This window comes from Leptonychotes weddellii, chromosome 2, assembly GCF_054177405.1.
Source record: "Leptonychotes weddellii isolate Sample4059 chromosome 2, ASM5417740v2, whole genome shotgun sequence".
Classification (NCBI taxonomy): Eukaryota; Metazoa; Chordata; class Mammalia; order Carnivora; family Phocidae; genus Leptonychotes; species Leptonychotes weddellii.
Genome location: NC_138370.1, coordinates 26,315,891 through 26,330,125, shown reverse-complemented (window position 1 = coordinate 26,330,125; position 14,235 = coordinate 26,315,891).

Below are 14,235 nucleotides of genomic sequence, written 5' to 3'. Positions count from 1 at the left end.
ATCTTTTGTTCCTTGGTTTGCAAATCTTCCTGACTTAGTAGCGGCACCTCTCACAATTCCCCAGACTGTACAGACAAGTCTTAGGAATTCAGTTCAGAAGAAATACAGCCTAGTGCATATATTTTCCTTTCGACCAGAGGATTTCTGAGCAAGTCTCAGAGGGATTTGTTATAATACACTTGCTCCTCTTGGGTGGATCGGTTGGGTAAGACAATATTCCAAGGGAAAGCTGCAGTAAACAGTTGAGAATACATGAATAGCACAGACTTCAGTGACAGAACTCTATCAAATAAGAATTACTTAGATGCAAAAAAAAGAAAATAGAAAAAAATATTACAAAATCCATTCAGTCGGTCCATTGTCAATCCAGAGTATTTAATGAAAAGCATCTAAATTTATTATTTTTTATTAAAATATGTTTTTATTTCAAAGAACTTTCTAAGAAAATCAGTGTGTTTATCATTCATTCTTCCTAACACATGCATCTTGGTATTTTCAAACAACAAGGATATTTTTGAAACATCATAAATGTTACAAGACAGCCATCTATTTTAAGTGATTTTTATTTTGCTCATTTTACATTCCTGACTCAGTGCAGTTTATAAGAGAAATCAGCATTTGGGCCTAAAAAGGAGTCTGAGTGTGTCAGTAATTATTATTTTCATTTAAACTCACTCATCTCTATTTTGCTTTGTGGTGTTGGGACTAGCACTCTGCTGCTCTTTTTCACACCCTGCCAAAAAGGAGCAAGGGGAGGGAGGGCACACTTTTTGCCATTCACTACCTTTTCCTCTTTGTTTTGTTTCATTTGCTACAAGTTGTTAGTCATTCCAGGAGTATTTCATGCCAGCAGGGACAATTTGTCCATAGCAGCAATTAATTCCAGTTTGCAGAGTTTTTTGTTTGTTGTTGTTGTTGTTGTTTTGGAATCAGCCTCATGACCCAGCAAGCAAATTAGCCCCTGTGACACCCCTCCAAACTAAGAGACACCCAACACCCACTGAGCAGGCTCCATAAAGTGTATTTTGGCCCTCAGGAATCCTCCCCCAAGCTTCTAAATTTTAATAATTTCAACTTCTTCCTTTCTCCTCCAGTACAAAAACTAGCTGCTTCCTGTAGTTGTTAACTGTGTGAAACCTTAGTGTTCCCTTTTGAATTTTCAGTTTTTTAATACTTAGTCAATAATAGTTTATTTTGAATTTTCTGTTAAAATATCTGGTGTAGTTTCCTTCTTATGACTGAACTCTATGCACTTTGTGATCCCAAAACTTAGAATAATTATTGTATTTATGGGAGTAAAATCTTTTCATTTAGAGATCAGAGTGTTGTCTTAGACTAATTTTTTTTCAAACATTTATTTGGCATCTATTGGATGTAAATGTGCTGTACGAGGCACTGCAAAGAATTACTAGCCATAACTTCACCTGCAAGTATTTAGGCAATTTAAAATTTTAGAACCTCAATATATATAAAATAATTAGAATACATTAGGCACTTAATGAGTATTATGCAGAAGGAGCTGTAGAAAAGCTCAGAGGAAGGAAAATAATGTCTTTGGAAATCAGAATACATCTGAAGAATTTTAATAGAAGATAAATGATAGTAGCTAGAACTTAAAAGGCTATATTTATAAGGGAAATTAAGGATATGATAGAGATTGATAGAGACTTTGAAGGATAGAAGAAAATAACAGGAACAGAGCAGAATATCAAAAGACTTCAAAGCATCAATGCATCAACATTTGGCAGGAATAGAGAGAGTATTTGTAAAATATGGTTGTGGGAGATAAATTTCGCAGGGGAGCTTGGGGTAAAATAGTAGATCTTCAATGACTATTTAAGGATTTGAGGTTTTCTCCTCCAGGCAACAGAGAACAATTAAATTTCTAAAGATAACTGGTGGCCTAACAGGACTAATCTAAGACACATTCAGAATTGACTTGGGTGGGAGATGACTGAAAAATGGACAAACATATATTAATTATGGGTACAATAGCCTAATATCTCTATCTTAAACTGAAAAATCATACCACAGAGGTTCACAGAACTAACCAAGGTATCACGCGGTCTGAGCATGTGAGGGAATGAAAGTCACATTTATTGTAATGGGAATACATGGTGGAAGAGTGTTTACATGTCAAAGGAAACAAGAGTTCATTTCTGTTTCTGAAAAACTTGAGTTGTTTATTTAATATCCAACTGAAATTGTTGAATGGTTATATAAAAAATAGGGAGTTCAGAGAAGCAGGCAAGGACAGAAAGATACAATTTTTGAACCATCTGTATGGATGTACTTATAACCATCAGGCTGAATGAGATCACTTAGCAAATCAATATAAAAAGAAAAATGAGAAAATCTGAGGACTGAATCCTCAGTCACTCAAACCTTTAGAGATTGAGATGAAGAGCAGGATGCCAAAGAAGACTAAGAATGAGATGTCAATGAATCAGCTAACTTAAGAGTATGATGTTTTAGAAGCCAAGGCATGAAGGTTTTCCAGGATGTATAAACTGAACAACTGTGTCAAATGACACTGAGACTAACCAAGATGTGAACTGTAAAATGATCACAAATTTTCAATGTAGATATAATGACCTCATTAAGGGTAGTTTCAGTGGAGGACTTGGGGATAAAACCTGAATTTTAAGTCATAATGAGATAAAAGGAAGTAGATATAGCAAATTTGAGCAACTCTTTTGAGAAGCTTTTCTGTAAGGAGGAGCAGTGAAGTGGGAAAGTGAGATGTGGGTTAAAGGGAAAATTTTAGGTCTAAATGTATGGTAGCATGTTGGTGTTCTAATGGAAAATATCCAGTAAGAGAGAAAGAAAATTTGGTGATGCACAAACACAAAAATAAATAAATAAATAAATAACATAATTGCAGAAAAAGAGGCCCTTAAATATGTGAGAGTAGATTCAGAGGTGGGAAAGATGGCAGTCTTCGATGAAAGCAAGGATAATTTATCCAGTGTAACAGGAAGAAAAGTAAAGTTTTTGGTATAGAAGCATGTTGTCTGATAGATTTCCTAATAAGCATATAGACATTTTCTTCTAGATGCTTCTATTTTCTCATTAAAATAAAAATTGTCATGAGTATTTGGATTGAGAAAGAGGAGAAATTGCTGAGTTTTAAGGAAAAAATGAGAAACAATTGCTTCAGAGAATGAACTGAGTTAAAAAAATATATAGTTAGTTGTCTGGGAGCCCCGAGGTTTCTGTTAAATTATGAAAATAGGTCAATAGCATAGATCGCTTCTTAAAATATATATATGTTACCTGTTCAAAGTATCGTCTGAGTAGATAGATTTAATCATGAGTAGGATTTTGCCAGCTGAGCACAATGGAGGAAAGTAGAGGTATGTAGTTGAGGCATATGCATGGATGACAGAACATAGACTCCAGCTGGAGTGAAGGAGGTACTGAGAACATGAAGAGTATGATGATCAGCTAAATAGTGGTGAGAGTCATGAATTGTAAATTCCACTGGGATCAAATAATTGTTGGACTAGGTTAATACAAGGAGTGGACTGGAGAGATGGAAGTTGGTAGTCAAGAAGAAAGACAGTTGGTATTGAGATTTTGGGGTAGTATAGTTATTGCTAATTTAGAAAGTTACAGTTTGACACTGAGAGTCAAGTAGGTAAAAAGTAGGATGGGAGACAAGATCATAAAGTGAAAAGAGTTCAAAGGACTGAGAGTCCAGTGTTTCCAATGGGTTATCTATGTGGATATCTAATACTGATATTGGAGAAAATAGTGAAGAGAAAGATAGTACTCCAGGTTCTAACATCTTCAATATATGAGGAAACATGATCAAGATGATGGTAGATGATTGTAGAAAACAGAAGTAGTGGATATGTAACCTGATATATACTTTAAATGCTTAGAGATGTTTCAGGGAGAAAAACGGAAGAGTGATTTGTCATTGGCAATATGGAACAAGATAGTCGAACATTAGTTTTTGGTCAGGGGAGGCTTGTAATGGACAAAAATAAAATAGACATGCTTCAAGAGCCTAACAGGATAAGGAGTTTACCAGGTGACATCCAGGTTCATTTAAAGCAAGACATAGAAATCCTTCAAGTAAAATTCTAAAGCAGTGGGGCATATTGATAATATCTAATCATAAAATCCAGAAGGCACAGTAGAATTTTCAAAAGGAGAAGAATGAGAGATTTTAGGTTATATTAGGGGATATATAGTCTAATGGGGTTAAAAACCTGATTGTGGCTGAAGTAAACTGAAGAAAGTTGAGGTAGGCAAACTAAAAAAAAAAAAAAAATCCCCTCCAAAAATATGCACTCCCCAGTCCTTAGAACTTGTGAATGTTACATAACATGAAAAAGTGAATGTTATAGATGAAATTCCTTAAGATTTAAGAAGGCTATCCTAGATTATCTGTATGTTTCCAATCTATACAGGTCTTTAAAAGCTGAGAAACTTCTTTAGCTGAAAGCAGAAAAGAGCACAGGGAAAGATAAGGTAGACCAGGAGAGTCAACTTGTCATTGCTGGACTTGAAGTGGGATGAAGGGGCAATGAACCAAAGAATGTGAATGGCCTCTAGAAACTGAGAATGATGGCTGGCTGACAACCAGGGGAACCTCATATCTATGACTGGGGGAAACCCAATTCTGCCACCAACCTTAATAAGCCTGAAACTCTATTTTTTGCCAGAGCCTCCAGATAGGAATCCATGCCAGCTTACACTTTCAATTAGCCTAGTCATACCTAAGGCAGAGAACTCAGCTGAGTCCACTAGACTTCTGATTCTAGAATTGGAAGACAGTAAATTGGTATAGTGTTCAGCTGCTAAAGTTGTGGTCATTTATTTTAGAAGCAACAGGATAAAACAGAAGCCATATGAGGTTATATCTAATGATGTCTTAGTGAAGGCTGTGAGTCAGACACCATAATTTTATTAGGGTAATGGGAAGTCTGGGAACTTCATCTCAAACCTGCCAAGAACATGGTCCTAGCTAGGAAACCAGTGTTTTTTTTTGTTTGTTTGTTTGTTTTTTCAGGAGGAGATATAATTTTGTGTGCCTTTTCTTCAGTCTAACTGAAATCTAAATTCAGGCTCATGTGGATTGGGAAGGAGGCCATCCTATCCAGGATTAGCAGAGTTTTGTATGTTTCCTATGTTCTAGAAAGAAGAGGAAACTGAATTTTGGTGAACTGACAAACTCTTCACAAGGGACCTTTTATTTCAGTAAACAGATTTCCTCACACAGAAGCCTGATTTAGAGTGGGTAATAGATAGTTCATTGCCCAGGAAATTCATCTACCTGGAAAACTTCAACATATATTCAATGACACAAGCAAAATAATTAATTATGGGCAATACAGATATGCTTATTCCAATAAAGACTAGTGCCTATAAAAGAAGTCAATCATTTCGAGTACTCTGAGTATGTGGAACAACCTGCTGAAAAACATACTGCTTGGGCAAGCTGTTCTGGACACAGGTGTTTTACCTGTGACATAGTATTGTCACTGAGTGTCCACTTGGCCCATTATACACAGAGGGTTTTGGTGACTTTAAAATTAAAAAAAAAACCACACTTTATTATACCACCAGGAGTCATTCCTGTCCTAATAAGTTCTCTTCTATTTCTGACTGTCACAGAGAAATGCCCAATTATTATTTTAGCACCAACCTACTTCTGTCATGGACTCAATACTATTCTTGTGGAATGTTACTAACTTGGACAATTGTCTACATTTAAAAAAGTAAAGTAAAATAAAAAGAAGACAGAAAAGATAAAGATGAACAATACATCTACTTTATGTAGCTAAAAGATTCCAAGCAGGAATTTCTGGTTCTAGCTATGATAAAATAGCAAGTACCAAGTTTACCCTTCTGCTTTAAACAACATAAAAGCTGGACAAAAATATAAAACAACATTGTTTGAGTAATTTGGAAAAGGCAGTGACAGCAATTGATCCCTAAGACAAGGAGCCCTATGGTTAGCCTGCCTAACATGCAGAGTTTCCAGACAGCAGCACAAAGAGGGATCTAAGTTTGACCTTCCGCCAGGATGGAGGAGACAGAATTTAAAGTCTGAGAAGGGGAAGAGGATGAGAACTTGTGGGACAGAGGATGGAAGAAGAATTTTATAGAAAAAGAAAGAGTTTTGAAGAGTTTCTGAAGTTTCCCTCATGTCTTTAGCTGAACATTAATCAGCACATGCATATAAATAAAAAGAATGGCCAGTAAAAAACAAGCAAAACAACCCAAAGAGTTCACACAAATCCCACCAGCCAGAGCATAAGGCTCTCCTAACAGATGGGTACTATATAGAGTTCTCAGAAAAATATGGTCTCAATAATAGGGCCAAATTAGCCATTCATTAAACCTTATCCTGGACCTACCTAGCAAAGCTTAAGACAACCACAAAAGGATCAACTCATTTCAAAGTAAGTGAACTGCATTCCAAAACAAAGTCACAAAATATTTAAAAGAATATAACAAAATCCTGCATACAAATGTAAAATTCACATTGTCTGGTATTTAATAAAAATATTACCAGATGTGCAAAGAAGCAGGAAAACACAAGTTACAAGGAGGAGCAAAAATTATACTGTATGTTAACTAACTGGAATTTAAATAAAAATTTGAAACTACAGAAAGAAAGAAAAAAAACCCCACACGCATAAAACCAATCCAGAAATTACACCAATAATAGAATAGATAAAGCCATTTTCAAAAAGTTATTATATGTATCTATATATATGTATATTCATTTGAACATATGCCATATGTTCAAGAACTAAGGTGAAAAATGGAAGATACAATAAAGACTCAAATCAGAGTTCTAAAGATAAAATATATGAAAATATAATACCCGGTATAAAAAATACACTGGATAGAATTAACAGCAGATTACACACTGCAAGGGAAATGATTAAGTTGAATACATAGAAATAGAAACTACCCAAAATAAATCAAAGAGAAAATTAAGTGAGCATCACTGAACTGATTTCACAAAATTTAGCATATGAAGATGAGACAGATGGAGGGTAAGAACAATATATCTGAAGACTAAATGAACAATTTTTTTTCCAAATTTAATACAATCTAGAAATCCATGGTTGGAAGAGTTTCAAGAAATTCTAAATAAAAGAAATACGATAAAATATGGTGAAACAGCACTAATGCACATAATAAAGAATATGTTTAAAATCAGTGACAGAAATCTTACAAGCAGTATGAGAAAAAGACTATGTTTTAGAATAAATTAAATAATTAAAATAAATTGATTACACACAATTAAGAGAGAAATGATTATATTGGATGGAAAATATACAATTACATACTATCAACAAGAATCCAACTTTAGTTATAAAGTTATGGATAGATTTAAAGGAAGAAGATGGATAAAATGTAGTATATACCATGCTTATAATTATCAAAGAAAATTGCAGTGGCTATATTAATATCTAAAGAAGTAGATTTCAGAACAAAGAATTTTACAAGGAATAAAGAGAGCCATTTCATAGTAAAAAAGCACTGATTCATGAAGATATAATGATATTAAATGTTTATGCAATTGATAACATAGTTTCAATATATATAATGCAAAATTTGATAGAACATCAAGGAGAAGTAGATGAAGATACAATACCTCTTTCTCAATAATTGATAGACCATTATTGATCAATTTGACCTGACATTTATGGAACACTCACCCCAAAACTGCAGAGTATACATTTTTTGAGTGTACATGGAATATTTACCAAAATAGACCATATTTGAAAAAGAAAAATAACCCACATACAAGTTGAATAAAATAAATAACTATTGGATTATAGCCCAAGTTATAAAATAATTATGCATGAATACATACTGATATAAATGACTAAATTAATAAATGTGAGAGAAGAGGCAAATCTCCTGTTAATAAAAATTCCAAATTATTTCTGTTTATCCACAGCTTTCAAGATGCTGGAGTATAACTCCCCATCCCTAAATGTGGGCTACCCATAGTGACTTCTTTCCAAAGAGTACAGTTTGGCAAGTGGGAAGGAAAAAAAAAAGAGTAACTTGACAGTAGAGAAATCTGAAAAATACTCTTAGCTTGGTAATCAAGGTCAACATCAAGAGTTATAAATCATACACCCTTGATATGATGTGATTAAAATGGCATTTCCCCTCTAAAGTTCTCCTCTCAAAATCCTATAACCCCTCTATATTCAAGATCTTTTTTTTTTAAAGATTTTATTTATTTATTTGACAGAGAGAGAGAGAGAGACAGCTAGAGAGGGAACACAAGCAGGGGGAGTGAGAGAGGGAGAAGCAGGCTCCTGGCCCAGCAGGGAGCCCGATGCGGGGCCCGATCCCAGGACCCTGGGAAGGCAGATGCCTAACGACTGAGCCACCCAGGCGCCCCTATATTCAAGATCTTATTTAGGCAAAGATTAAGAACTGGAAACAAAACCATGAGCTATAAAAGGAAAATTTGTAAACTGAACTTCATCAATATTTGAAACTTCAGCTATTCAAATGTAATGTGAAGAAACTGTAAAGGCATAGCACAGATGGAGAGAAAATATTTACAAACTATTTGACAGACGATTTGTATCTTGAATGTAAGCTCTTAGAATTCAATACAATAATGGATTTTATGACACTTTGCCAAGAAGATTGAGGGATAACATATAGCACATGAAGAGATATTCAAAATTATTAGCCATGAAGGAAATACAAAATAAAACCACTGCCATACTACTAGACACTTTTTTGATTAGCTAAAATTAAAAACAATGGCCATACCTATTATTGTTGAGGATGTAAAGATACTGAAGCTCTTATGTACTGTTAGTGGGAACTTAAATGGGCATACAACCATTTTGGAAAACAACCTGGCAATTTCTTTTTTTTTTTTTCTTTTTTAAAAGATTTTATTTATTTATTTGAGAGAGAGATAATGAGAGAGAGAGAGCACGAGAGGGAAGAGGGCAGAGGGAGAAGCAGACCCCCAGCTGAGCAGGGAGCCCGATGTGGGACTCGATCCCGGGACTCCAGGATCATGACCTGAGCCGAAGGCAGTCACTTAACCAACTGAGCCACCCAGGCGCTCAACCTGGCAATTTCTTAATAAATTAATATATACGGGGGCGCCTGGGTGGCTCAGTCGGTTAGGCGACCAACTCTTGATTTTGGCTCAGGTCATGAGTCAGTTTCAGGAGCCTGAGATCAAACTTCGCATAGGGCTCCCTGCTCAGTGGAGAGTCTTCTTCAGATTCTCTTCCTCTCCCTCCGCCCCTCCCTTGCTCATATGAACGCTAGTGCTCTCTCTCTTTAAAATAAATATTCAAAAATTAATTACTTAACTAATTAATTAATATATACCCACTGTAAGACCCAGCCATTCCATGCCCAGGTATTCACTCAAGATAAATAAAAATATGTTTTCATATTTTTGTGTACACAAATGTTTATAGTAGTTCTATTTCTATTAATCTCAAACTGCATGTAGTACAAATATGATGCATTGGAGAATGGATGAACTATGTTAACTTTCTGATAATGGAATACTACTCAGAAATAAAAGAACAGGTGACTGATATACACAACAATATGACTGACTCTTAAAATCATTATGCTGAGTTATAGAAGCTAGACAGAAGAAAAAAAAGTAAAACATAATATACAATTAATTCTAGAAAATGCAGACTAGTCTGCAGTGAAAGTAGGCAGACCAGTGGTTTCTTAGAAATGGAAGTGGAGGGAATGATAGATTACTAAGGGCATGAGAAGCTCATAGTGGTCATGAAAATGTTTGTTACCTTGATTATGGTGATGGTTTTCCAAATAGAGACATTTCAAACCTCATCAAATTATAGCATTAAATATGTGTATTTTATTTGTATATCAAGTGGATCTCTATAAGGTGGTTAAAATGAGATAAAAATCTAGTCAATATTGCTTTATCTCCTATCCATAGCATAAAATAGTTGAGACACACATAGACTTTTAGGGCAATGACAGTGCCATATTGTTGATATAGTAGAGTGAATATTTTCTGGGTATTCAGAAACATTAGAAGAGATTCCAGCACCAGTCTGTGTCCTCAGAGTCAGGGGCCACAGGCAAAACAGCAACAACCATGATAGTCAGCAAAGACACTGCTCCCGCCCCTCAGATCACACTCTAAGTCAAAAGGAGAAATTTCTCTTAGTGCATTTTATTAAAAGATAAATGTTAATATTCTTAAAATAAGTTCTCTTATGTTGAGTAAGCAGTCAAGACAGGTGGAGATTTGTTCATATAAAATGAATTTAATCTGGGGCGCCTGGGTGGCTCAGTTGGTTAAGCGACTGCCTTCGGCTCAGGTCATGATCCTGGAGCCCCGGGATCGAGTCCCGCATCGGGCTCCCTGCTCGGCAGGGAGCCTGCTTCTCCCTCTGACCCTCCCCTCTCTCATGTGCTCTCTCTCATTCTCTCTGTCTCAAATAAATAAATAAAATCTTTAAAAAAAAAAAATGAATTTAATCTAAGACCTCAAGGTGTTTCTACTTTCACTAAAGAAAACACAAGAAGTGAGATGCCAGTGAAAGTAAAGATGATAGAAATGCCAATAAAAAAAAAAAGGTTTTGAAGGCTAACATCATAAACCACTGTTATTAAAGACAACCGTAGAATCATATCTGGATATTATATGTTTATCACAGGCCCTCATTTCTTGGTCTTGTCATAAAGCAATAAATCATTTAATATTCATTCATTCAAAGCTAGAAATTCTAAGATCATTTAAAAATTTATGTTTTTACATTGTTCTTGACCACTTGTAGATTCAGACATGTTCTCAGAAAGGCGAGGGTTTCATCAGTATTTCTTAAACTTCCTTGATCCTAAAAATCATCTGTGGTGTTGCTTAATACCCAGCTCCACATGAATCCCTTCCATGTGTCTTATGATTCATGCTACTGGGACTAAAAACTTCACAGGTGATCTAGTGACTGGGCAAACTTCAGAAACATTGGACTAAAGCAGAAAGAGCCTACTTTATCTCCAGGTTACCTCGGGGGTTGAACAGGCTTAGGTATTTATAATAGTGAAAATGTGTACTCTTCAAGTCAGGTACCATGAGTCTCACTTCTCTGACAGAAAATTAATAAACAAAGGAATTTAAATAACTGAATCAAACAAAACTCTGACAACCCTCTTGTTGGAGGGTTATGGTGAAAAGTATTAAATCTGGAGTTTGAATCCAAATTCCATAGATTATGTGTGAACATGGCAAGGTAATCAACTCTGAGCCAAGTCTTGATCTGTTTTATATATATTATATACATTATATATGTTTACATATAATACCTATATGCTATGCATAACATGAACACTGTGTATATTTTATAAATAAAATATATAGTATATCTCTATATTATATATACCTGTAGTGTATATATTTTATATATATAGTATATGTTATATGTTCTATAATATAAAAATATATACAATGTATATATTATTATATAATGTATTACAGATATATTATGGATATTATATAAAATATAGGCATACTATAGGTATTAAATGTCCTATATCATGCATAATATATACATTGAACACATATGATACATGTAATACATTACATTATACATATATATACCCATTATATTATACATATATTTAATACCTTTGTAGTCTGTCATGAATGGAGTCAATAGATTGTATTAAATGATGGTATTAAAGTTCTTTCAAACCACAGGTTTCTATGTGAATTTAAGGCAGTAGTAGTCAGACCCTTCTCTTTATGTTCTTTAAATCTATTTTAATTAATGATATATTCTAAGAAGAATTAGCTGCATATTTGAATGCAGTTTTTAAATTTTATTATTTTTTGATTGTTCTTTTTTTATGGCCTTGCTGCCTGAATCTCACTCATTCTATCCAACAACAATGAGAAAACCCTTGCCCTTTCACAGATATAGCTGACTTCATATTTCTGTTGATACATTTCAATTGACTTTCCTCCCTGATGAACCATTTTCATAGTCTGTATCCATCTGTTTTATCTGTTTTTGTAATATCACCCTCTTTATTACTTTACTTCGACTACAGCTCTGCTATTCTTGCAGAAGATTTCTAACTCTTTCTTTTTCCTGAGGGCTTTTCTTCCCTCCCTGTCACTCACCCCCATCTGTCCTCTATTCCTGGTGTTGTTTCTTGTCCTTTGGTCTACTAAAATCCTTTATTTTTCTGTCATTATTGAAGAAAGAGATATTTAATTTTTAGTGTCCAATTAGACATATTTACTTTCAGTGAAGATAGTAAATGCTCATTTTTTATGATTAGAAGACCACAAAGCAACTTCCATGGCTCCTGGGACAACCACATTTACACTAGAGTTATTGTTGAGCATTCCCCACTGAGAAAAAAGAAGTGACAAGGCCTTGCATTTGATGACACATTGCCAGCTGTCTTGTCAACAAGAGATGCTGTCCCCACTTAAGCCTCTTGCTATTCTCAGCATCAAAAAGCATTTTTTTTTCTTTTTCCATGTGGAGGTTTTACATTTGTCAATTGTAAGAGTTCATGACCTGGCTCCACTCTCCTCTGATTATTATTGGCAGGCCACTCATCTCTGGTGGTTGCTCTGACAACAAGTGAAAAAACAATGGATTAACAGCTTTCTAGGAATATCTCAGAGACATAATTAATCCCTGCCTTTGGCTTTTACACCTCATGTATCAGCGCTGTCCCATCCTGTTAAATTTCTATTCTAACAGGCTTGGAAAGAACCATAGATTCACTTCCCTATTTCAGTACAAATAAATTATGTACTTCTCCTCACAACCAGAGAAGTGTTTTCCTGTTAATTTTTTTTCTCAAATGGATTTTTTGAATGGAAAAAGAAAAAAATCAAACCACAAGCACTATTTGGATCTCAATGTATTATTATTCAGAGTTCATTAACTCATTGTATATCACAAGGAAAGGCATTTCAATAAATCGGGAAGTAACAATTTGAATAAGGGAGAAAACTAGAATTCTCTCCTGTGAGAGTAATTCAGAGACATAATTATTTTGGGTTCAATACCTGTATAAACTAGGAGTTTGCTAAATTCTGTAGTAAATAACCCTAAGATCTCAGAGGTTTAATTAAAAAAAAATTCAGGCTCACTCAAAGTACAGTGGAGATGTGTTTCAGGGAATCCTTGGGAGGCTCTTGTCTAAGTGTGGGAAATCTAGAATACAGGCTGCCTTCCACATGGTACAGTCACAACACTTCAAGGCCTTGCAAACCTCTTCTGTGTTCACTATATTTGATTGGCTGTTAGGCAAAGAAAGAAAAGTGTAGAATCTCAAGGGTGATACATGATGTAGACCTCTAGTGGCATTCATATCTTTCCCCACATTCCATTGGTGCTAACTAGTTCCTGCCTCTGAATGCTACGATGGGGATAGGAAACCTGTCTTCCTGCATGCTCCTGGCATACATGGGCATTGCCTCTGCTACAGATGTGTTTCATTTTTCATCACTGTGTACATAACATTATTGCTTCCTGGGCCAAGATCTGGATTCTAGTTCCCTTCATCCATTGACTACCTAGGAGAGCTTTTAGTCTCTAGAATTTCCTAGGTTCCCCGTTCCTTTAAGGAAATGGAGATAAAAGTAACAAGGGTTTTGAGGGTCATATAGTGATGAGTAGAGAATTGCTTCTGATGAAGGAGCTATTAATATAATGGATGGCTATTAATGTGTATTACCACTTCAACAATTTTTGTGGGGGAAAGAAGGCAGAGATCAAACAGTATCTCAAGACTCACAAAAAAGTCAATCATCTTCTTGTCAAAATCCCAGAAAGAAGATTCCGCCAATCTTTCCCCTACAATGACTCTAAATGTCATGTATTATAAAAATCTAATTTACACCCAAAAGTAAAAAGGCAGATTTAGATTAATTTGGGACAAGTAACTGATCTTCATACCTTTCCTTTCATGATGCTATTATAGATTTGATTGAAGACCCTCGGCAGAACAAGGCACAAGCCTAGGATATTTTTAATTTTTAAAAATATTTTTATAAATAATTTTATTAATAAATTTAATTTATAATTTTAGTTATGTCAAATCCCCACACTTCCATCCTCTAGGGCAAAAGATGTGGGGTAAAGGGAGGAAACCACAGAAGAGAATATTAGAGCCGCACATGATTAGTGTTTGCTCCAAGATTTTTGGTGATTTGTAGTTTAATCCAGTGATTTGTAGTTTAATCCATTTTTT